The sequence below is a fragment of the Mytilus galloprovincialis genome, chromosome 8 (genome assembly GCF_965363235.1).
Source record: "Mytilus galloprovincialis chromosome 8, xbMytGall1.hap1.1, whole genome shotgun sequence".
NCBI classification, from domain to species: domain Eukaryota; kingdom Metazoa; phylum Mollusca; class Bivalvia; order Mytilida; family Mytilidae; genus Mytilus; species Mytilus galloprovincialis.
The window spans coordinates 89,975,492-90,002,086 of NC_134845.1; the positions used below are offsets into that span (position 1 = coordinate 89,975,492).

The 26,595-nt window shown below is 31.1% G+C and overlaps 1 long non-coding RNA gene across 1 annotated transcript; it reads left to right on the top strand.

Moving 5' to 3' along the window:
• The first annotated feature begins 2,627 nt into the window (after positions 1–2,627).
• Positions 2,628–4,803, top strand: LOC143042812 (uncharacterized). Its single transcript, XR_012968133.1, has 3 exons — positions 2,628–2,781; positions 3,663–3,710; positions 4,673–4,803. It is a non-coding gene; the product is annotated as an uncharacterized LOC143042812 (long non-coding RNA).
• Positions 4,804–26,595: the final 21,792 nt, after the last annotated feature.

Consider the following 26,595-nt stretch of genomic DNA (forward strand, 5'->3'; position numbering starts at 1 on the left):
TACGGTGTAGATCCGTTCTTTTTCCCGATTTGTAAGCAGACTAAATCAATGTATATTGATGTTAATTTAATTTATGTATTATGTGTTATTGTATAATACTAACAATTATAAAATATTTTATTATATATTCTCCTTGGATGTATAATAACTGATATACAGGGATACTTAGCCTAATGCTGTAAGCTAGGTAAATTGTTAAACAGCATTTAGTGCAATAAAGATGATTTAATTGTTTCAAAAAAAAAAAAAAACAATAAAGAAAAGATGAAAAATGAATTGCACTGTAGCAGGACTTTCCTGAAATATAAATGTGTTAAATTTTAAGAATAAGGATGATATATACAACAAAATTTCATTTTTGAATAAAATAAACACACAATTTCACACGATAATTTTGACTAAGGTTGCAGCTGAAAATTTAGAAAAGCACAAGTGTTGCAAGATTTTACGATAAGAGAGAAAATATTTGAACCTATTTTGAAAAGTGATTTGAGAAAACTGTATGTTAAACTTTGTTCGATAAAAAGAATTATGTTACAGTAGGTATAGTTATATTGTTGTTGCTAATTCTGTTTGTAATTCTTGATAATATGTTTTTGTTGTAATTTCTTTATGTTTTCAAACTGAAACTGTCCAATATTGATATCAGATATAACAAAAAACGTAAGGCTTCCGCGGAACCAAGTGTCTCGCCTATTTTTGCTGTTAATTGCAGGCTCAACAAAAATTAGGAAACAAATTAATAAATTGATTTCTCTCGATTCTATCTGTTGATTGTAAGATTGAAGCTTCTGTCCAAGTTTGGTAAAAATCAGGGATACTTGTAGTTTGTGAATCTTATGTATGTTTTTGTTAAACTCTAACTCCAGACTGTATGCAATGTTATGTTAACTGTAAGAAAAATTAAGACCATTTAAAAGAAAAATACGGAAAAACAGGTACAAAATAATAACAAAATTTCCTTCTAGATACTAGCTTTTGATCATAAACAAGATTCAGTCCAAGTTTGGTACAAATCCAGGATAGTTTGAGAAAGTAATTAAAAAATAATTAAAAACCTTAGACCACCACAGAGTGAATTTAATGTTTCCTGGCAGAAAAACTAAGTTCATTTTTAAGTAAGATATGGAAAAAAAATCCAATAAATTTACTTCTGGATCATAAACTTCTCTCCAAGTTTGGTTAAAACCTAGGATATTTTAAGAATGTAATTTAAATTTTTAAAACTTTAACCAGAGTGATTGTAATTTTCCAGGCAGAAAAACTAAGTCCATTTATAAGTAAAATACGGCAAAACAGGATTATTTGTTTTACAAAATTTACTTCAGGAAACTATCTTTTAATCATAAATAAGCTTCTTTCAAAGTTTGATAGAAATCCAGGATAGTTTAAAAAGTTATAACTCATTCAAAAACTTTAACCACAGAGGGAAAAATTGTTGCCGCCGCCGCCGGCGACAACGACGAAAACGACAACGTAATGGAGGATCCCTGTTTCGCTTTATCGACCAAAGTCGAAGGGTCGACAAAAAGAAGTTAGATGAAACATGTACATGTTTCTATGAAGGAATATATTTATCTACGCATTGATTTAATGTGTAGTTGGAGAGCTAGGTTTTATTTCAGTAATTAGATGATAAAACACGAACTTTCATTTTTTTATAGAAATAAGGCCGTTAGTTTTCTCGTATGAATTGTTTTACATTGTCATTTTATAGCTGACTATGCGGTATGGACTTTGCTCTATGTTGAAGGCCGTGTCGTGACCTATACTTGTTAATGTCTGTGTCATTTTGGTCTCTTACGGAGAGTTGTCTAATTAGCAATTATATCACATCTTCTTTTCTATATTAAACAATGAGGTATAAGTAAATAATATTATTTGGAGTATTTTCAATATTTGTAGAAGATTCTGTTCACGTTATCGTATTCCCTATCTTGTCCTGAACAATATTTGATGCTCTTCAATGTAAATGTTAAAAGGGAGGTATGGTACAAGGTTCAATAAAGATATAAAGATACAAAGATGTTAATGTTGCTGTTCTTGAAATGTTACGGACGGTTCAATACTTTTTACATATTAAATTAGATCCAACACCATAACAGAGACCAGGTCTGCGGAAATTCGATTGAAATAAGGGAAAACCATATTAGCATATATACAATGGTTTGGCGGTAAAACAAAAAGATAAATCTATTGCGAACACTCGATTGATAATATATCAAAAATCATGACAAAGTGACGGCGGCTGAACTTAGGATTTTAACCACAGGATAGAAATCAAGTCATATAATTAAAATGAGCATGCAAACATGTATATGCCCATACAAAAATATAACACACCAATGAATCAAACTGTCGACTGCACTATCAAAATTAAGTAATAAATACATGTAATTGTACTGTACATATAAACTGTCCAATCAATGATAAAATGTAAATTTGATGAAATGTTATCAAATTACCAGACCATACTAGTAGTTGTTTTACATTTTCCTGAAATTACTGTAACACGTTGTACAGTATCGATTCATAGAAACATGTAAGCATGATAGAAACAAATAACACATTATCAAATTACAGTTTACTAAACCAATAAAACAGTTAAAACATTTCTACAGTTTACATTCAGTTGGTAGATTGTTCCCGAAATGAATGTATCCTTCAGCAAAATGTTCTTATTGAAAATTATCCTAGTTACAACGTTTGTTGTTATGGTAACTACAACGAACGCGCAGATTGGGAAAAATTTTCATAACACGAAACGTACGCCATCCACAGGTAAATATCATGTTTAAAAAATAAAAAAACAAAAATATATGTTTGTTCAAGAATAATAATTATGTTTGAGTGAATAATTGATCAACTTATAAAGATAAATAATTCATCCGTCGAGCTTAATAAAGTGTATTGAAGTTATAATGACGATTTACAACTTGATGATAAAAAAACTACAGTTTTAATAGAAAAATGTACATATTAAGTGACATAATGTATCAATAACATTAATATTTAACGTCTCCACCAAAAATACAGTGCACTTTTGTATGTTCCGTTTATATCCAATGTTAACTGGCTTCTTTCTAGTAAAATTGTGAGATGAATAGTATTTCACCCATTACAACAGGTGTGATACCTTTAATAAGGAAAATATGCAAACACAAAAAACGTAATACGAAACCGCGAACAAAGCATTTTTCTAAATTTCTACCTAATTGTATCATAGAAAAACAACATTACAATATGATACTACACAAGAAAAAAACTATTTGTTAGATTATAATGTATATAAACTCATCATAGATACCAGGACTAAATTTTGTATATACGCCAGACGCGCGTTTCGTCTACAAAAGACTCATCAGTGACGCTCGAATCCAAAAAAGTTTAAAAAGCCAAATAAAGTACGAAGTTGAAGAGCATTGAGGATCAAAATTCATAAAAGTTTTGCCAAATCCAGCTAAGGTAATATATGCCTGTCTATGAATATAAGTTCAAATATTTATAGGTAAATTTGTCGATTTCGTATATACACTTTTGTTTTCTACAATTTCAATTTTATTGTATATTATGCAACGTACGTTTATTATAACTATTGTGCATCATAACGACATCACTGTTCAAAGTTATGAAATAATTGTTTTACGTTATAATTTTCACAGGAAATTTTAAGTATTGGCAAGGGAAAATGATCAATAACTGGTGTCCAGGTAAGACAATTGTTTTACGCTTCCGTTTTTTTTTCAATACTCATACTGATCTTTAAATATCTTTTGATAGGTACTTTGATTTTCTTAATAATTAATATAAATGTATTCGGTAGATATGTATATAACTAAACACTAATAGACGTTTACGGTCTTTGAGTCATTGCAGGAGGTCGCACTTATTTTACATTTAATATTTTTGTAAGTGACACGATTAGTTATAATTGGCTTTGGAATACTTTTTAATATCGTGAAGTACTCCTCAATGTATATTCGATCCAAGTGTTTTCGCTACACTTTTGCCCTATTAGTGTGAGAGTTTGGCACGTGTTAAATATTTGATCCCATCATATTCTTTATCCGCTTGTACTAATTCAGGGTTTAATTTCGTTCACCATATTATCGATTTGAGTAATTAATTAATTTATTTATTTGTTTTTTTGTTGTTTTTTTGTTGTTGGGGGGGGGGGGATTTTACATTTTGTCATATTGAAACCTTTCATATCTTATACCACGTGAATCGTTGAAAAATATCAAACAGGAATGTTTTGTCCAAATAAATTAAAATGAATCATTCAATTCATATACATGTACCTGAACATCAAACTACCTGCTTTTATAAGGCTTAAAATTGTCATCATCGAATTACTATTTGTATATTGCTTTAAATTTTAACAATCGTTTACTTTCGATAGTGTTTCTATATTATGAAGAAAACAGACATATTATCAAATACATATTATTATTGTTCTTATAATCACTGTACCTTCTGCTTATATGAAAATTACCAAATAGTTAAAATTCACCTATTTTTACATCAACCTAAAAGCTTTAAACAAGTTAAGTTAAAAACTTCAGACGCAAATATTTGCAGAAAAGTAATATGAATAAAATAATTGGTAATAGAACAAAAACCCAAAGAACTATCTAACCTATTAAACTGTCAATAACATTTAACCTTTTAGTTGCAAAACCCAAAGACTGCGGAGAGATAGACCCAGCACATTGTCAAAGTGGAGTATATACAATCTTCCCGCCAGGACTAAAACCATTTGACGTTTACTGTAAACTGACCAACCAAGGGAAAGCTTGGACAGTGAGTTTTATATTATAGTACTTTTCAGATAAAGTACTTTGTTGTCCGTTAACGATTGACAAGAAGTATCCCTCTAAGATTCCAAACAACTAATGATTAAGTGAAAATATTATAAGGCAATTGATACAGTGTCACTTATAACGACTGTTGAGTAACAAATCAAGACGTTTTAGCGTTCATATTCTTAAATATTAACAACGAGTCGGTTAGTATGTTATGAAATAGACACATGTTCACAAATATTCTGTAGTTGTTAGTTCATGTGTGTCATATTTGTTTTCGTAAATTGTTTTGTTAAACAGTAGGTAGTTAGTTTTCTACATTGAATAGTTTTATATTTTTCATGCCGGTTCTTTTATGGCCGACTTTAAACTATGAGTTTTTTCTCATGGTTGAAGACGGTTTGGTTGCCTATTTTATCCACTTCATTTCAACTTTGGTGGATAGTTGTGTCATTAGAAATCACCCCACGTACTCTTTTTTTTCATATTTACTTCATTTATAAAAGTATAACAGCAATGATAAAAAAAGACAGAACAATATACCTCAATAACATTCAAGAAAGTAACGTACCAAGAAAATCAGGAAGGACAACTCATTACTTGATAATTGTCAGTATATCTATAACATGGCATTGATATCGTATTCAGGTTATTCAAAGACGATTCGATGGGAAAATAGACTTCTACAGAACCTGGAAAGAATACGAGCATGGGTTTGGTAATCTTAAAGGAGAACACTGGCTTGGTAAGTTCAACAATCTCACACAAATATACTGGAGCGTCGAATAGCTTGTTTAATATATCCATATTTTTTTGTCTCAAACGTATTCATTTGGTTTTGTAACTTGCATGATCACAAATAAAGTGTGGAAATACATTGGTTGTGGTTATGTGCTTCAATTACTTAAAAGGGCACATTATTTAAATAATCAGTGCTTCTTTTTCTCAACGTGTGCGTTGTTGAGACACAGTGTATCAACAGTTTTTTTTTTTATCAAAATTCTTTTTTTTTTATTTGATATTGTAAAAGAAAAAAACTTTGCAGGATAAATATTGAGATAAAAGGTTGTACACAAACTACTACAAATATTGGTGATTTAATTCAATACATGCTTGTGTTATTTTTTGTTAAAGCATAAGTATATATAGCTTACAAATTAATTACAATTTTTAGCACAATACAATACATGATGCATACTCTTATAATTTTCGTTTTTGTTTTTAAAAACCAAGAATGATGAACATTTATCATTAATATTATAGTTATAAACTAACTGATTACTGAAAAACAAATGTTCGAAAATCTCCGGATTGTCTATCCATGAATAAATTACCTTAGCCATTTTAGAATTTTGTGTCCCAAGGCTCTCAAACGTCGTTCGTTCATGGTCGTTACTTCAACATTTCAACTTTTTTTATTAAGCGTCAGTAATAAGTCTGTAGTAGACAGAATGCGCACGTCTGGCCTATACCATTTTAATCCTTGTATCTATGATGCGTTTGGTCTATAACATTTTCATTCTGGTATCTATGATGAGTTTGACCAAAATGAACGGGAAGTGGTCAATCACATATTAGCAGCAATTACTTGAATACACACAGATAAGAAATTTTGTAGTAGATATTATACACCAAAGTACGAAATATGACGCATCAATCCGTTTAACGTTTCATCCGTTATTATGTAAGGTTCAGTGACTGTAATGCCCAATATCTGGTTCAAAACCTCGAATACTGTAAACCAACTAACTTTCGCGATTGAATTATTTTCATGAATTTCGCAAGTAGAAAAATAACGCGAATATAAATTAATTTGTCGCGAATATATAAAACTTGATCTTTCCTTATTTACTACATCAATCAAATTTGAAAATTGCGAAATGAATAGCATTGAAATGGGCGTGTGAGGGCATAAAAACGCGAAAATAAGTATCCGTGAAAATAAGTTGGTTTACAGTAGTCATAAATTCGACACAATCTCTGAACATGCTCATCAAGTTTAGTTGCCAAATGAAAGGCAAACTTAATAAGTGAAGATGCTCAGTTCTGTATGGCTGCGTTTATTTATATACAAATAATAACAATTGACGTGTTAAGCCTAGTAATGTAATATATGTTCTATTTATAGGTAATGATAAAATACATATTTTAACTTCCGGAGGTAAATTTGAATTAAGAATAAATCTTGCGGATTATGACGGAGAGGCCAGATATGCTTTATATAGGAAGTTTTCTGTTGGAGATGCAAAATCAAAATACAAACTGGCAATTAGTGGTTATAGCGGAAATGCAGGTATAAACTTCAAATGAATTGTTTGACAATTCCACAGATTATTTCTGTATATGGGGTTAAGAGTCTAAGTAGTTGGTTTTGACAGAAAACGTCCCTATCCCTATAACATGAGCAACACGACGGGTGCCACATTTGGAGCAGAATCTACTTCCCATTCCGTAGCACCTGAAATCATTCCTAGTTTTTGGTGGGGTCTGTGTTGTTTTTGTACCCCTATTTGTGACATTTTGTTCATGCATCATTGTCAATATAATAGAAATTGATGCGACTGTCGTACAAGTGAGAGGTTTAGCGCTATAAAAACAGGTTCAATCCACCATTTTCTACATTTGAAAATGCCTGTACCAAGTCAGGAATATGACAGTTGTTGTCCATTCGTTTGATGTGTTTTATCATTTGATTTTGCCATTTGATTAGGGACTTTCCGTTTTGAATTTTCCTCGGAGTTCAGTATTTTTGTGATTTTTCTTTAAACATATGGATTGAAAGAACACGAAAAACAAGAACTAAAAAGAATGAAACCGTATTTGATTACACTCAAACTGGAATAATTTTTCAGTTATCTTGAGTGATTATATTTAAAAAACAAAACAACAAAATAAAATATGTACAAAAAAAAAATCCCACAACACACAAAAAAACTTTAAATGTTTACAAACAATGCGGTAAGGCATGGCAATTGTATACCTATATATTGATCAATTTTCAATCTCATTATAATATTTCTAACGAATGATCATGGTTTGCTACATTGCCCGTGTGCTTAATCATTGTTGTTCCGTTTATTTCCTGTGATATTTGATGTGTTTCCCTCGGTTCTAGTTTGAAACCCGTATTTGTTTTCGATTAATCGATGTATGACTATTGAACAGTGGTATACTACTGTTGCCTTTATTTATGCGACATGTTTACATTGATTTAAAATTTTAAAATTCGATAAGAATTCGATATTATTGTAAACTGTAGTGTTTTTCCAGTATTTAAATTTTTTGCTAGGGAAAAAAACTCATATACAGGACAAATTATATCCCTGCGAATCCCATTCTTGTGGATTGGGCATGGTTTAATGGTACATTTTTTTTATTGTATTCCCAGTTTTGCAATCCATTTGTTACCATAATTTCTAAATCAATTCGGAGTGAACATTATAGTACAATCTCGCATAATACACCATGATCGTTCCACTTGCTTTGTAAGTGATAAAATATTTCGAAATAAACTCAATATTTAGCAATATGAACTGTATGCACTTATTCATTTTTAAACTTATATTATACAAAGCCAAAATATACATGTTATAAGTGGGAAAATAATGTGTTTATAATTAAGCAATACACCATTCCTTTGTTACAGGGGACTGTCTTACTGCCCATAATGGCAACCTTTTTTCGACTCATGACCAGGACAATGACGGCTCTAAATCTGGTAACTGTGCAGAACTGTGCATGGGCGGCTATTGGTATTATAGATGTTATCGTTCAAATCTAAATGGAGCTTATTTGAAAGGTGAAACCAAAATCAAATATCAAGGGATGGTATGGACTTGTTGGAGAGGATTACAGTATTCTTTAAAATCAACAACATTGATGATACGTAGAATATGAATAAAAAATGACTAATAGTAAATGACAAACTGAATAAAAATTGTTTCACGACAAGAAAATAAATGAATTTACCTGATATTTCCGATATTTATCGATTACAAGTTGTAAATAGGAAATTTAATAATTCAGTTTCAGATTGCTTTATTTAAGTTGTAGTGTATTCTGTATCAATCAGAAAGATGTTTGTTGTCAATGTTGTTTTTAGTATAACCCCAATTGCTTAGTGGGTGGTATACTGCAGTCCCATTGTATCTTTCACGTATCTTTCACTAAAACAAAACGTAGGGATCATGCTTAGAAATAATTTGATAAGTAGTCTGGAACTACTGAGTTGTATGGTACAATTCAAGTTTAAATCTGCTGGTCATTGACTTCCTGATTAACGAATACTTAAATCGTGAAGTATTTTTCGTATCCATTTAACTATATTACCTTACAGAAAAAAATCCATTCAAATCTTTCGGCACTTTTCACACAAACTATCCATTGTATCTCTTTTTCCATGATTTAATGCACACCATATATACCCATGAAATTTACCCATACTTATTCCGTACATTGTTGAAGTTTTTTTAGAAAAAACATATTCACGCCTTATAGTTCCAAATGGTGAGGTTGAAATCATTCCTTTGTAAATTTTACAGACGCCATAACGAGTTGGATGACCGTTTTGGAATATCTGTTTAATAATATAAACGGTAAAAAATATTCTGCACCAGATGCGCATTTCGACAATCAATGTCTCTTCAGTGATGCTCGAAGACAAAATATTTGAAAATCAAAACTGATGATAGCGGATACGTTTCAATTGTTAAAACTACAATCTCGTCCCCGTTTCCCATAATGTGGCCTATCGAATTATATATTAGCTAGTTACTGGGTTCGTACTAACATGAGCAACACCGCAGGTGACACATGTGAAGTGTGATCTTTCCATCCTTCCGGAGCACCTTGAGTTTTCAATGGGGTTCGTTTTGCTGAGTCCTTAGTTTTCTATGTTGTGTTTTGTGTTTTGTGTATTGTTGTTTGTCGGTTTGTCTTCTTCTTTTTTTGCCATGGTGTTGTCAGTTTATTTTCGACATATGAGTTTGAATGTCCCTTTGATACCTTTCGCCTCTTTCTTACAAGTAGTGTCCCGCAATGGTATAAAAATTGTATATAATTCTAAAACGGAACCAAATTCAATGTATGATTGAATTTTCCTTTATATTATATATTCTTTTACGAAACGCTAATAAATTCGCATAGAGTCTATTCAAACACCAAGCTTATACCTCTATAACTCTTTCTTTTCTATTTTTAGAAATTTGGTTAATACTTTGTAGAAATCCTTATAGATATAATAAATGATTTTAAACAATCCCTGTCAATGCATGAAGTAAAAAGGAGGGTTGTACTATATTTCCAAAGATCTCTTAAGTGTAAGAGGGCACGACAAATCTACTTTGAAGCGAACTTTTTTTTATCTCTGTCTCGTAAACTACATCGTCTACAATTTTCTTATCCGGAACTAATACTATAGTACAGTCCAGCGTATTCAAGCATGTAAGAGGTTTGGCTTCACTTTAGTAATCTTGTGAAGAAGAAGTGGTTTGATATAAAGTGATACTTTTCGTTATGTCGCGTAAGATATTTTCACAATTGCAGGGCAGTCCCTTTCTCATTTCTCTTTTGAAATCTTCCAGGGTACAAACAGTTTAGTATTACTTCTTTTGACTTGACATTTCGGATTTCGGATTTCGGACACTTTTTTTAGGACAGACCATCTTTAGAAAAAAGTTGTCTATTATTTTTTGCTTGTTGCATCAGATCCAAACATCAAAATACATGGTTATATTTTTCGGTGAATATTGCTTCCTAATCAAATTCAATTTTTTTAAATAGAACAATTGTTAATTATATTCTACTTCGTTTACTGGAGGTCATCCTATATAGGACGGATCTACTAAAAGACAAGACAAGACAATGGCAAAATCAAATGTTCAAACACATCAAACGAATGAATAACAACTGTCATATTCCTGACTTGGAACAGGCATTTTCTTACGTAGAAAATGATGGATTAAACCTAGTTTTAAATATAGCAAAATTTCTAACTTGTATGACAGTCGAATCAAATTCCATTATATCGTTCTAGTTTTAGTTCGGGCTATGACGGTACGACCTAAGTGACCGGGTTCAAAAGGGCTGACAGGTAAATAATGTAGAACCGGCCATAATATAAAAAGAGTGTCGAAAGATACCAGAGGGACATTCAAACTCATAGATCGAAAATAAACTGACAACGCCATGGCTAAGAAAGAAAACCTGGCAGACAGACAGACATGTTTATCTTATAATCATTCCAATGAACAAATATATAGTAGACCTATAACTTACAATATCTGAAAAATAGACAAAACTAAAAAACATAAGATTAGCTACTGCACGATGAAGATATATTTGTAACCTAACAATCAGTCCATACACCAAATATAGATATGATCTGAGAAACATTTAAAAACGTAAACTTTACCCTGATCACTGAGCCATGCAATATGGGTACGGTTAAGTGAATCCTATCTAGCAGACCTATCACGGAAGCCATATACACAAGAGTGAACACCTTGAAATGTCTCGCCTTTTTTACTTACATAGGGTTTTATGTTTATAGTCCTAAATATAAAGCTTTACTTCAAGTATCACATAAACTTAACATGATACAAGAAAATGTAGTCAAGGTCAGATAAACCAAACAAGCAATATATGTACACCTTTCAATCATTCAATAAACGAAATATAATTGACCTATTGCTTATAGTTTAAGAAATAGTCTTAACCAAGAAAACTAAACATTGACAAATGAACCATCAAAATGAGGTTAAGGTAAAATGAACCATGCCAGATATACCTGTGCCACCTTACGATCAATCTATGCATTAAATACAGTTAACCTATTGCTTATACATGTTATAGTATCTCGAAACAAACTTAACCATGAAAACTTAATATTGACCAATGAACCATGAAAATGAGATCAAGGTCAGACGATATCTTCCCGACAGACATATACACCTTATAATCATTCCATACAACAAATATAGTTAACCTATTGCTTATAGTTTATAAAAAACAGACCAAAATCACAAAAACTTAACACTGAGCAATTAACCATGGAAATTGGGTCACATTAATCCTGCAAGACTGACATTTACATCATAAAATATTTCCATACACCAAATATAGTTGACCTATTGCATATAGCATGTATAGTATTAGAAAACAATATCAAATCTCAAAATCTTAATTTCGAATATGACACATCTTTATCTTCGGGCGTATGCAATCTAAAGATTTTTACAAATGGTTTAAGCCATCGTCTCTACCGTTTCCTGATGAGCATCTATATGACTTGCATTCAGAAACTTCATTTTAATCATAGACCTAAGGATCATCTTTAGATTCATGCCTTTTTATCTCTGATTAAAAATCTTACAGACCCATGCCTGAATAGAATAAGTTTCTGAAAAATAAACACAAATTTAACTGCTTGAAGAAAGACTTCAAAAAACAATGTCAGGTTTTAGATAACAAAAAGCACTGTTAATGTTATTACTGATACTAGCATAAAACAGATATCAAAGTAGATCTTTTTAATTGAAATTTTAAGTTTGTCAACAACAAAAAAACATTTCCCATTAACGTCTGTTTAAACATTTTTTCAAAATATTGGACACACCTTGGATATACTGATATAGTCTATGTTGATTGGCAGACAGGATTATTCAACACATTTGTTTAATTTGGTATCAAACTAAGGATGATTATGGTGGTTTGGTTCCAATTAGCCAAGTTATGTCACAGGAGAAGAACTTCGTGAAGGTTAACAGATGATTGGTGACCAAAGGATAACTTTGATGACAGACAGCAGGTGATCAAATAAATGCCTTTGGGCAAAGTGAGATAAAAAGGCATTTATAATTTTTTTTAAAACAAAATTGGTTTATAAAATATTTATTATCTGTCCTTGAATAATCCTCCATACAATGATATAATTCTCTACTAATCTATAAATATCCACATCATTTAAAACATTTCCCTTTACAGTGTTAACTCATATATCTCTGTACTGGTATATAATTGTTTAAAGTAACACAAATCCACGTTAAAAACAAATCGTATAATAAATTATTAACTATAAAACAACAAGTTTTTCATAATGTAGATTTTGTGCCTGTATGCTCATGGCAAATCTTTTTTCTATTATCTATGCAAAAACATATTCATTTTTTTTTTTTTAAGTATAAAAGTGGAGATTTTTTTCTTTCTTTAATGGCCAATCCATTTCAAAGATTTAATTTTTGCATTTTTTCTGCTTCTCAATCTAATCATCTTTAAGATCAAATTCATTACATTCGATATTAAAAAAATACTACTTTATTTACACAATTTTGAAAATTTTGATCTTTACAATCTTAAATCGACATAATCATGAGCATACCCTAACATACATTTGTATGTTTATAATCTGAAAAATTAAGAAAACAAAACATTACAAATTAGTTTTGATACAAACCTTCTGTAATACATGAGGACTTGGGGGTGTCCAAGTGATAACATAATCACAATTTTTTTGCCAATATAATCACAAAATCATTAATTACTTTTTTTATCATGATAATAAAAAATAAAAAAATACAGTCCTAGATCATCAAATAATTAAATAATCATGAAATATTTTGTATAGCAATCATATAATCACTATAAAAATGACCAAGTATTCATGTAATCAAAAAACCCTTCAGACAAGGCTCATACATAATAAATGATGCACCGCATTGTTATTTTAACAGGACAAGGCACGAAAAAAGCATAAACATGAACACACTAAAAACAAATATGACACATTGGAACTTTCTTTTCATAAAAAATATCAATAAAAGAAAAAAAGCACACTAAAAGTAATATCTATAACAGAATTTAAACCCCATTTACAAACGACTGATTGATACCATCATGATCAATTTCATTCCTACCTAAAATAAAACAAAATGCTAACAAATAATAAAACAACAAAATAATGAATCAGAAATGACCAATTACCAACAACTTTATGGTGTAATAATGAGTAGCAAAAAAGGCAAAAGACATATAAAAGAAAACAAATATTCTTGAAACAAGTTTAATAAAAAGTTGAATTAAAATCAAATTTAACAATTAATAAAAGCATTTCTATTGACATTCCCATTCACTGATCTTCAAACACTTCATCATTTCTTCTAGAATTTCCATAACTTTTTTTTTCAACAAGTAGGTTATTGTGAACAACTATAAATTTATTAACGAATTTGTTTTTCAAACTTCTCTGAATAAAACAAAAATGTGTATTGTCAAAAAATATGTCAAACAAGGATTTTATTTATCAAATGAATGTAATTATTTTTTAAACATAAATTGTTTTGAAGTCTACTGAAAAGGGGGAAAAACAGCAAAACATTTTTGTTTTATATTTTATTTTGACAAACATTTTTTAAAACCTTTAATATAATTTAATATTTTTTTCTAAGACTGACATTAATTGTGTATCAATCACCGATCTACAGTGGACAGTCTATATATATTTCACCAGTTTTGATTTAAAATTCTTCTCTCAAATAATTGTTTATTGCCCTTGAATCTTAAAGACAATTAACAATTACATGTATATAAGATAAGAATATTTGATGTAGTCAGTTCTTTTATTAATGCAATTTTAACACTAATCATTACTAATTATTGCCATTTCAGAAAAATCTGCATAAATATATACGCATTAGATTTTATTATGCAAGTTCTTACTTTTGAGATACCCACCCAGTCACATTATTCGCATAAAAAAAACCTTGTAATATTTTCTTACAGTATCAAAATAAAAGTAAAATCATGTCTTGTAATATGGCTTCAATACATCAAGAATCTTGCTTTTAAACTGGCTATGTTTTGCTATTCCTAGGTCTTTAAGTCTTTGACAACTTAGCTGAGAATTGAATGGTCTAGAGGCTCCAGGTGAAGGCTTTTTGTCAGGTTGAATATGATCTGAAGGAAGACTGAAAACTTCTGCCATTACTAAAGCCATGTCATATTTAGTCATGTTTTCATCACCACTCCAATGGTATACCCCTTTTATGCTATTATCCTGTGAAAAAGAAAAAGAAAACAAATATTGAAACAAATTAAAAAGAATCAGATATTGTTTTAATGACAGTTCCATCTTGAATTGGTTTATAATTTTTTTTTAATTACAATTTGTAGAGGTAAACAAGAATGTTTCAAGTGTAAACTTTGTAAAAGTTATTACTGATTAGATATGTGGTTTCATTGCCTATGATACAACTATCTACCTGATTCGAAATCGAATGAACTTATGTTCTGTAACTAAAAGTTCATTGTAATGCCCTCATCAATGAGTAAACTCATACAATAGAGTAAGCGTTATATATTAAAAGATCCTAATTATATATAACATGACAACATGAGTTCATCTCACATGACATGTTTTTGGTATGACCTTTATTAGTAATATGCTCCTGATAAACTTTTAGAAAGTACCAAAAAAAAAAAACATTTGAGAGTATCAAAAATGTAAAGGAAACCTGAACAGAAATGATTAAAAATTGCAAATTGAAAATTGAAAGACAATATTTAACATAAAACCTTTGTCCCTCACTTCTGTGGAATTGATAAAACAAATCACCACACTGTCATTACTGTAATTAAAGAAAATACTCTCACAATGAAAGAACCATAATGCCAAGTACAGTGTAATATTTTTTAACATTGAGACAAATGCCAATAACTGATACAATGTTATGCCTTGCTAAAAGATGTTGTCTAACACACAAATGTTTTTCTTTTTAATCCTGTCTATAGTGGATAGGTAATCAATGTCTTTTGAAATGTATACATACCTTTTATTATAGGAAATGTTAATGCAATTTTTTCTGTCAAAATTGTCCAGAAAGTGTGCTGAATTTTTTTTTGTTTTTTTTTTGTTACCAGAGCCCCTTTGTACTGAAATAAAAGCGAAACCCCTGTAGTGTATATCAAAATTGTGAATCAGTCAAACACCAAGAACCAAATCAGTGAAAACATTTATTAAAAAATATAACATTTGATGAAATCTGTGGAAGAAACAACACCACTGTGAATTCTATTTCACCTCCAGCTGTAAATTGTCCATTACTGTTGAGACCATTTCCTTTCCTTCAGAAGAATTTTCAGTATGAGAATCCATTCCCATTTGTTTATCACTTTTGGTTGTTTCGATTGTCCTTTCATAGTATTCTTTTAACTTTTTTGCCATTTTATAAATCTCAGTATCTGGTTCGCTGTATAGATAGCAGTTCTGGTATAAAAAACGCATGTCATCACTGAAATCATCTACTGATTTGTATAGACAACATTCCAAATTATTCTGAAAAAAACATAGTCAACATGTAAATAAAATAACAGCTCTAATGTCCTACGCATTGCACACATTTTATCTATCCAAGGTATGAGGCCAGGGCAACAATAAAAAAGCCCTTTTAGTTTGTTTAATAAAACTTTTTATTAATTTATTTTAAAAAAGAAATGAAGGCTTCAAGACAAATACAATGTGATTTTTATTTTAATCTCGTAGGGGCATAACTTGTTAAAAATATCTCATCAGAACTCATGTTCAAAATTATCAAAAACATTGCTGGCATAAACCTATATATATTTATAAGTTTCAAAACATTCTGGCAAGAATTGAACACATGAGAGCAATAACATTGCAATTCACATATAATCAATATTTTCAAGGGGCATAACTAATGGATACTGATTTTTGAACTCTTGAAGAAAATTGATGATATAAACCAATAAACATAAATTTTATAAAAATTTGACAGGAATTGTACACATTAGAGTGCTAAATGTGCAATTTTCCATGACATAGATATAGGAAGATGTGGTGTGAGTGCCAATGAGACAACATCCATCCAAATGACAATTAATAAAAGTAAACCATTATAGGTCGAGGTACGGCCTTCAACACGGAGTCTTGGTTCACACCGAACAACAAGCTAAAAAGGGCTCCAAAATTAAAAGTGTAAAACTATTCAATCGGGGAAAACCAACTAATGTTTCCAAGGGGCAAACATTGATAAGCACTGACTTTCTATCTTGTACAGGACATTGCTGATATAAACCTATGATATAAGTTTCATAAGAATCTTGCATTAATGGTACACTTGAGAGGACTTACAAAGCAGGACAGACGGTCAACAATATACCATAGTATGTCCCTTGAACAGGTGGATACACAATGTTGTACAAAGCCTCTTAATTAGATATAAGAAGAATTCACAATTTATAAAAGTAAACCATTATAGGGCAAAGTACGGTCTTCCAACACAGAGCATTGGCTCACACTGAACAAAAGCTATAAAGGGACCCAAAAATTCTGTATGTCACTCTGTTCATAATAAAGCACTTGCTTGTGTTTATTATTCTTACCTTTATTGTACTGAGGTCCATTGGTTTCTTGACTATCTCAAAGTAATCATAGAGGCCTAAGGCTGTTTGATCCACTGGTTGGTAGAATGGCCATATATAACTCTAAAATATACAACATAAGGTGTCACTAACCATTGCTGACAAATAAATATGCAGATTAAACAAAAACAGAAATGTAAATGTTAAAATCTGTTCATTTTTTTCTGTAAAAACATTGTTTAAGTGTAAAAAATAGAATATGTGTGTTGAATTGCATGAGATAGTAAGAAAACATAAGAGGTTGTATTATTGACCTGAATAATGTTTACAATATTTTATCAATTAAAAAATATAATATAATGCATAATTTACATTATTTTTTACGTATTTCATATTTATATTTAACATTAAACAATAAAATATCAGCTCTTTTTTTTTAATATGCATAGTCAAAAGAGTTCTTACAAGCTAAATCACGTAAGTACAATGTATATAAATTAACTTTAAATAAAAATATTACCTGGTGTTTTTCACTCAACAAGTCATCTACTAACTTCAAACAGTTTTCCAAGTCTACATCTTGTATTTGACACCTCTGATTCTAAAATAAACGTTTTCCCTTAAAATGTGCTCTGAATTCATGCTCCAGAAAAAGTGCTCCCTTTTCCAGTGTGCTTTTTAGTGCATTGAAGTATCCCAGACCCTAAAAGATTCTTAAGTACCTGTCTTTGTAAGAATCATGCAGGTTCCTGTTGATAGGCGATTCATGACCGCTCTCCAAATGTCTTTATATTTTGTTTATGAAGAAGTTAAGGTATGAAAATACGTTTTATGTATTATTTTTTTTTCTTTTGAACCTTGGCTCCCAAGGAAACCATCCTTACAAAATTTTGCCTAAATACGTAAATAAGTAGCCTTTGAAAAATGAAATATAAGGGATTTTAAAGAACCATAGAAATAAAGTTAATCAATATAAACAATATGTATACTTACAGTATTGACAAACTTAACCCCAAACTATACGTAAATGAAAATTTTTAAAAACTCTTAAATTTCAAATCTGTTTATCTCCAAAGACCAACAATACTATGACATGTCATTGACAAATTTTGAAATACCGCGTTCTATATATTGATAAAATAAAAAGAAAGTCGTGTGTTTTTTTTTTTTCTTTAAAATTGTCAATTTTCACCAAAATTCAGATTACCAAACAGATGAATACTGAAACATTTTGAACTTAAAAAGCTAAATCATTCCATTTATACGTGCATTTCTGACACAAATTTGGTAATAAATAAATGAAAATATATGATTGATAGAGGTATTTTGGTGGAGAAGGAAAATTTTCTCTCTGGGCATGAGGTCCCCTTTTTTTTGAAAAAAAAAATCTTTTTTTTCAAAATTAAAAAAAATATTAAAAATTTAAAACATGAAATTTCTTCAAAGGGTGAGGGCAACAATAGAACCCCCTACACCATTTTTATATATTAAGATTTTTTTTAGAAATTGGGAATGTGTCAAAGAGACAAAAACCCAAACAAACAACAGAAAAAAGCTGAAAAGCTGAATGAAGGATAGCTGCGTCCCTAAATACACTTGTTTTGTGCAAATTGAAATTAAAAACTTTTATATGCTATTTCATGGTTTTTTAAATTGGACTCTGTCCAAGTTTCATTTCAATCTATGTAAAAAAAAACTTAGTTTCAGACTGTCTTTAAATTTTTTATTCTAAACAACAGGCTTTAAAGAGCCGTGAATCGATCACCTGTAATTTTTTGGTTAAATCTTGTATCAATGATTATCTGTGCTTTTCAATATATATCTATGAGTGGCTTAAAAATTCCATTTAAATGTTCTTTGTATCAGTCGTTTTTTCTTTAAAAGTAAAAAATGCATTTTACCCCGATGTTCCATTTTAGCCATAGTGGCTAAGTTTCTTGAAGTACAAGGAAATAAAATACAAAATTTATACAAGATATTCCCAAGTTGGGGTGACATTGATTTAGCATATTCAGATTAAGAAGATTTTTTTAAAGTAAGCAAACTAGAACAAATTGTGAAAAATTTCTTTAAAGGGCAATAACTCCATATGGATTCCATTGACAATTTTGGTCATATAAACTTATTTGTAGATATTACTTTGGCACATATTTGAAACAACTTTTTGGAATTTTGGATCCTCAATGCTCTTCAATTTGTACTTGTTTGGCTTTATAAATATTTTGATATGAGCGTCACTGATGAGTCTTATGTAGACGAAACGCGCGTCTGGCGTACTAAATTATAATCCTGGTACCTTTGATAACTATTTACTTTGCTGAATAATAAAGGCAACAGTAGTATACTGCTGTTCAAAATTCATAAATTGATAGAGAAACCAGATGCTCCGCAGGGCGCAGCTCTATACGACCGCAGAGGTTGAACCCTGAACGGTTGGGGCAAGTATGGACACAACATTCAAGCTGGATTAGGCTCTAAATTTGGATTGTGATTAAATAGTTGACACTGCATAGGTTTCTGACACAGAATGAATGTGGTCTCATGAACTTAAAATCATTTTTTTTTCTTTGAGTAATTCACTATGCTGTTGAATATTAATCCTCTCAAAAAAAAAGTTTGAAGAAATTTTCTATTTATTTATGAAATCTGAAATGAGAAAAATTCCCCCCCCCCCCCATTTTTTTTTTCACATCCCCCTTTCCCTTTTTCCAAAACTTATCTCAATTCAAATTTCTAATGGAGTTTGCAACAATAACTACTCATTTAAATACATCATAAAATATTAAAATGTAACAAAAGGTGCATGTTATCACTGAATGGTAAAGATTGTTTTAATTTATCAGTTGGTAGTAAAAGTGAATATATATTGTATATTGTATAAAACAATGATTTAAGTTGATTCAACTACTATTCTGGACAAAGAAAGATAACTCCAATCAATTGAAAATTTCTTGCTATTTCAAAATATTGTGCAATTAGATATTTCTTGCTATTGCTCAATACTGTGCAATTGAAAATATTTGCTATTGCACAATACTGTACAATTGAAGATTTCTTGCTATTGCTGAATACTGTGCAATTGAAAATTTCTTGCTATTGCACAATACTTAACATAATAATTTTGGATCCTGATTTGAACCAACTTGAAAACTGGGCCCATAATCAAAAATCTAAGTACATGTTTAGATTCAGCATATCAAAAAAGCTCAAGAATTCAATTTTTGTTAAAATCAAACTTAGTTTAATTTTGGACCCTTTGGTCTTTGATGTAGACCCATTTCAAAACGGGACTTAAAATGATGAATCTACATACACAGTAAGATTTGGCATATCAAAGAACCCCAATTATTCATTTTTTGATGAAATCAAACAAAGTTTAATTTGGACCAGATTTGGACCAACTTGAAAACTGGGCCAATAATAAAAAATCTAAGTACATTTTTAGATTCAGCATATCAAAGAACCCCAAGGATTCAATTTTTGTCAAAATCAAACTAAGTTTAATTTTGGACCCTTTGGACCTTAATGTAGACCGATTTGAAAACGGGACCAAAAATTAAGAATCTACATACACAGTTTGAATCGGCATATCAAAGAACCCCAATTATTCAATTTTTTATGAAATCAAACTAAGTTCAATTTTGGACCCTTTGGGCCCTTATTCCTAAACTGTTGGGACCAAAACTCCCAAAATCAAACCCAATCTTCCTTTAGTGGTCATAAACCTTGTGTTTAAATTTCATAGATTTCTATTTACTTAAACTAAAGTTATGGTGCGAAAACCAAGAATAATGCTTACTTGGGCCCCTTTTTGGCCCCTAATTCCTAAACTGTTCAGACCTCAACTCCCAAAATCAATACCAACCTTCCTTTTGTGGTCATAAACCTTGTGTTTAAATTTCATTGATTTCTATTTACTTAAACTAAAGTTATTGTGCGAAAACCAAGAGTAATGCTTATTTGGGCCTTTTTGGCCCCTAATTCCTAAACTGTTAAAACCAAAACTCCAAAAATCTATCCCAACCTTCCTTTTGTGGTCATAAACCTTGTGTTAAAATTTCATAGATTTCTATTCACTTTTACTAAAGTTAGAATGCGAAAACTAAAAGTATTCGGACGACGACGCAGACGACGACGGCAACGTGACAGTAATATACGACGAACAATTAAAATTTTTGCGGTCGTATAAAAACAAATCTGGGTTACAAACTAAAACTGAGGGAAATATATCAAATATAAAAGAACTACGATATAACAGAGACACAATACCGAAATGTAACACACACAGAAATGAACTATAATAATGTAACAATGGCCATTATCCTTACTTGGTACAGGACATTTTATGAAAAAATTGTGGGTTGAACCTTTTTTTATTTGTGGCATGCCAAACCTCCCGCTTTAATGGCAGAGGATGAATTGTTTGCTGTTTACAGTTTATCTTTGTCATTAATAATATTCAAGATAATAACCAAAAACTGCTAAATTTCTGTACACTTAACAATTTAGTGACAGCAACCCAACAATGGGTTGTTAGATTCATCTGAAAATTTGATCTTAAGGCTTTAGTGTTTGAGATATAAGCCACACACTGCATTTTACCCCTATGTTCTATTTTTACCCATCCAAGTTTCATTGGAATTGGTTAAGTAGTTTCAGAGGAAATGTTTCAAATATTTAACACCGTACAGACGACGGACGCAAAGTGATGGCAAAATTCACAGTTCCTTTGAAACGGTAATCTAATAAAAAAAATATGTCCGTTCTATCAGAAATAAACTGAAAATAAAAAATAAAAGACTTGTACCATTGAGAGCGCTAACGAGTCCATTGTCCATCATTATAGAACTCATCCGCGATATTGTTGATGTTAAACTAGTTTATAAGTTTTATTAAAAATCTGGCAAGAATTGTACCTGTGGGAGCGCTAGGGGCTATTTTCCATAAATTTATTATTTTCAAGGGTTATAACTGCTTTTATAAAAGTCGATTGGCCACCAATGTATAACTTGTTTGAGATATTGCTTATACCTAAAGTATTAGTTTCGTACATGTGCGAACAGACAAACACACGGACAGCCCGATGGACGAAAGGACAGATGGCAATCAAAATGTTAAGCAGACCATGTTTAAATTAAAAAAAAATCGTTCTCATTTAGAATTTTTTTTTTATAAAAATACTATTTTTGATATAACAAAAATTTTAAAAAATCAAATATTTTTTTGGGGTCTTAAATCAGTGGTTTTGATAAGAAAATAACACTCTGTAAAGATTAGAACAATGGGACAGTTTAAGTTTAGTACAGTGTATCCAATTTCATTATCTATGGAAAATGCATTGCCTTGTATCATTTCTTTTGTTGACTAGTATACTTACTCTTGCGCAGAGTCAGATTATGTACCCATAATGGCTGTTACTATAATTTACCTCCCATGTAAATCGACATGTATCGAAACCTTTATGCAAACACTTATTTGTCACTATGTCGATTTAACTGTGTTAAAATAGAAATTGAAGAAGAACTACAAACCGTTTCTTTCTATCATAATATATAATAATCTTAACTTATGCAAAAGATTTGAAATAAATGCGGAATGTGTCCATTAGACACAGATGATGCTCCCGCTTGCATATCATAAAAGTTATAAACGGACATAACTGAAGTACGGTAAAAGTGGCACTCACCAATTGTGTACTAACGTTTATGGTGATAAGTATTGTATAAAAGTTTCATAACATTTAGTTGAGGCAAACTAAAGAAATAAATACAAAACAAGAAATTCCGATCTATAAAGAGGCATGGCATAGAACAGTAAAAGTGACACCACCAAAATTCAAACTTGATCTGTATTTGGTGGTTTTAAGCATTGTGTATAATTTTAATAGCATTTGGTAAAGACAAACTAAAGTTAGAGAACAGAAACGGGAAATTCAGTAATATTTCTATTTGTAAAGGTCATAACTCTTGGACGGTTTAAGTGACACCACCAAAATTCAACCTTAGTCTGTGTGTTATGGTAATAAGCAATGTGATCAAGTTTCATAACATTTGGTTGAGGCACGGTGACCTATAGTTGTTAATGTCTGTGTAATTTTGGTCTCTTGTGTACAGTTGTCTCATTTGCAATCATACCACATCTTCTTTTTTATAAAGATAGAGAACAGAAACCAACTTTGGGACATACTGACGGACGGACAAGGATAAACCTTAATACCCCCTCCGCCACGACGGGGCAAAAATGTGTAAATATAAAAATTGATTAAATTAGGCAAAATTCAATGAATGGTCATTATTAACAGCACATGGTTGTCATGAAGGTTTTAGAATCAAAACAGTATATAATAGTTAGGACCATAAAAGATGCGATTATTCTGCCGTATACCAATAATAATTCAGTTAGGTTATTAAAAAAAATAATAGACAAGCTGTCCTTTTCCACCATATACAATAGAAACATTGACAAATTCTTACACAATTTAATGTAAATCGTTGGTGTATATTTCCTCAGATAGAACATATAGAATGTGTATGCCCCCACCGTTGCAAAGGGGGCATTACGTTGTACCTTTGTCCATAAGTACGTCCGTTCCAGAGTGATACCCTTATACAAATGGAAAAAAATTCTGATTTTTTTTGTATCCGTTCTCTAACTTAAGTTTGCCACAACCAAATGTTTTGATACTTATTTCCATAAAATGCAGAAGATTAAGAATTTTATTGGTGTTATTTGTACTGTCAATAAGTTATGCCCCTTTAAGAATGGAAAAGGTGATGAATTTTCCGTTTCCGTTCTCTCTTTTTCATCTGTCAATCTTACCCTGACCTCATTTTCTTAGAACATTGATAATGTTAAGTTATTATGATAATTGTATTATAATCTTTACATAACACTTACAGAGTTGTAAAAGTAATTCAATAATAAATAAAACCAACCAGACATTTCAGGGTGAGCCTTCTTGTTAAGCAGATCAAAGCCTATGGTTAAAGTTTTTTAAAGAATCAATCTGTTTCAAAAACCAACAATGAGTTGCATTAAATTGTTACTGTAACTTCTTTATAACCATTTTGAAAGAGAAAGTATCCTGAGCTAATTTTTTTTAATGTTCATTAAGATTTGTTTTATAGATAACCATGCTTTGCTCATTGTTGAAGGCTATACAGTGACCTGTGGTTGCTTATTTCTATGTCTTTGCTCTCTGGTGGAGAGTTAATTGTTTCATTGACAATTAAAACACATCCTCTTATTTTTATACATAGACTTAATAGAGTAATTAAGTTTTGGATTCAACATTATTCTTTTTCACTGACAGCATCAGTCCAAGGCAAGATAACGGGTTTTGCGTATTACCATTCTAAAAAAAACTTATGACAAATCTTACATATAAGATTGAAGGGAGGGGAACACATGCTGCCCTCAACTTTAGAAGTTGTGTTATGCGTAAATTCTTAAAATACTTAGTTCACAAGTAAACACTATGAGATACCACAATTTTTTCAACAAATTTTATAATTTTGAAGAAAAAAAAATCGAAAAAAGGGAGGTGCACCATACCCAGAGTAATGATTTTTCATTTTGTACAAGTATATCTTCATTTATCATATATTTTCGTTTAAAATTACCATATTTGTGTCAGAAATGCACGTTTAAATGGAAAGTTTTAGCTTTTTAAGTTCAAAATGTTTCAGTATTCATCTGTTTGGTAATCTAAATTTTGGTGAAAATTGACATTTTTTGACTAAAATTATCTTTTTAAAGAAAAAAAAACACGACTTTCTTTTTATTTTATTAATATATAGAATGTGGTCTTTCACAATTTGTCAATGACATGTCATAATATTGTTAGTCTTGGGAGATAAATAGGTTTAAAATTTAGGTGTTTTTGAAATGTTTCATTTTCGAATTTTAACACATTAATTTTTAAATGGTTGCTATGGAAACAAACTATTTAGTAAATTCAAAGTTTGGGGTTTAGTTTGTCAATACTGTAAATATTCATATTGTTTGAATTGATTAACTTTATTTCTATCGGACTTTAAATTCCCTTATTTTATATTTTCAAAAGGGTCTTTTTTCACATATTCAGGCAAAATGTTGATTTGATGGTTACCATGGCAACGGGCATAATACAGGGAAAATAAAGACAGAATTTTACTCATCTACCAAAGTTCTTATGATATAGGGCAAAAACAATTACTTCTGTGACATGTCATGAATCACCTTCTGCATGAATTTTACAAAGACCGGTACTTAACAGGTTGAAGGCGACTTGAATAGAGTTTAGTACTGACTTTCCAACTTTGATTGTGGCCCTGATAGTCTGATAGCACTCTCCACTTTTAAATAGGATTTGTGCACTGTAGCATGACATCTCCACCTCCAACTGTGATTGGTGCAATGATGCAAGACATCTTCATCTCCAACTGTGATTTGCGCACTGTAGCATTAAGTCTCCACCTCAAACTGAGATTTGTGCACTGTAGCATGACATCTCCACCGTAAACTGTCATTTGTGCACTGCAGCTAGACATCTCCACCTCCAACTGTGATTTGTGCACTGTAGCAAGACATCTACATCTCCAACTGTGATTTGTGCAATGTAGCATGACATCTCCACTTTTAACTGAGATTTATGCACTGTAGCATGATGTCTCCACCTCCAACTGTGATTTGTGCACTGTAGCATGACATCTCCACCTCCAACTGTGATTTGTGTACTGTAGCATGACGTCTCCACCTCCAACTGTGATTTGTGCACTGTAGCATGACATCTCCACCTCCAACTGTGATCTGTGAAATGTAGCATGACATCTCCACCTCCAACTGTGATCTGTGAAATGTAGCATGACAACTCCACTTTTAACTGAGATTTGTGCACTGTAGCATGACGTCTAGTCAATCTCCATCTCCACCTGCGATCTGTGCAATGTAGCATGACATCTTACCCTTTAACTGTGATTTGTGCACTGTTGCTTGACCTCTCCATCTTCAATTGTGATCTGTGCAATGAAGCGTGATATCTACACCTTTAACAGTGATTTATGGTTTGTAGCATGACATCTCCACCTCCAACTTTGATTTGTGCACTGTAGCATGACATCTCCACCTCCAACTGTGATCTGTGAAATTTAGCATGACAACTCCACTTTTAACTGAGATTTGTGTACTGTAGCATGACATCTCACCCTTTAACTGTGATTTGTGTACTGTTGCTTGACCTCTCCATCTCCAATTGTGATCTGTGCACTGTAGCATGACATCTCCACCTCCAACTGTGATCTGTGAAATGTAGCATGACATCTCCACTTTTAACTGAGATTTGTGCACTGTAGCATGACGTCTAGTCAATCTCCATCTCCAACTGTGATCTGTGCAATTTAGCATGACATCTCCACCTCCAACTGTGATCTGTGAA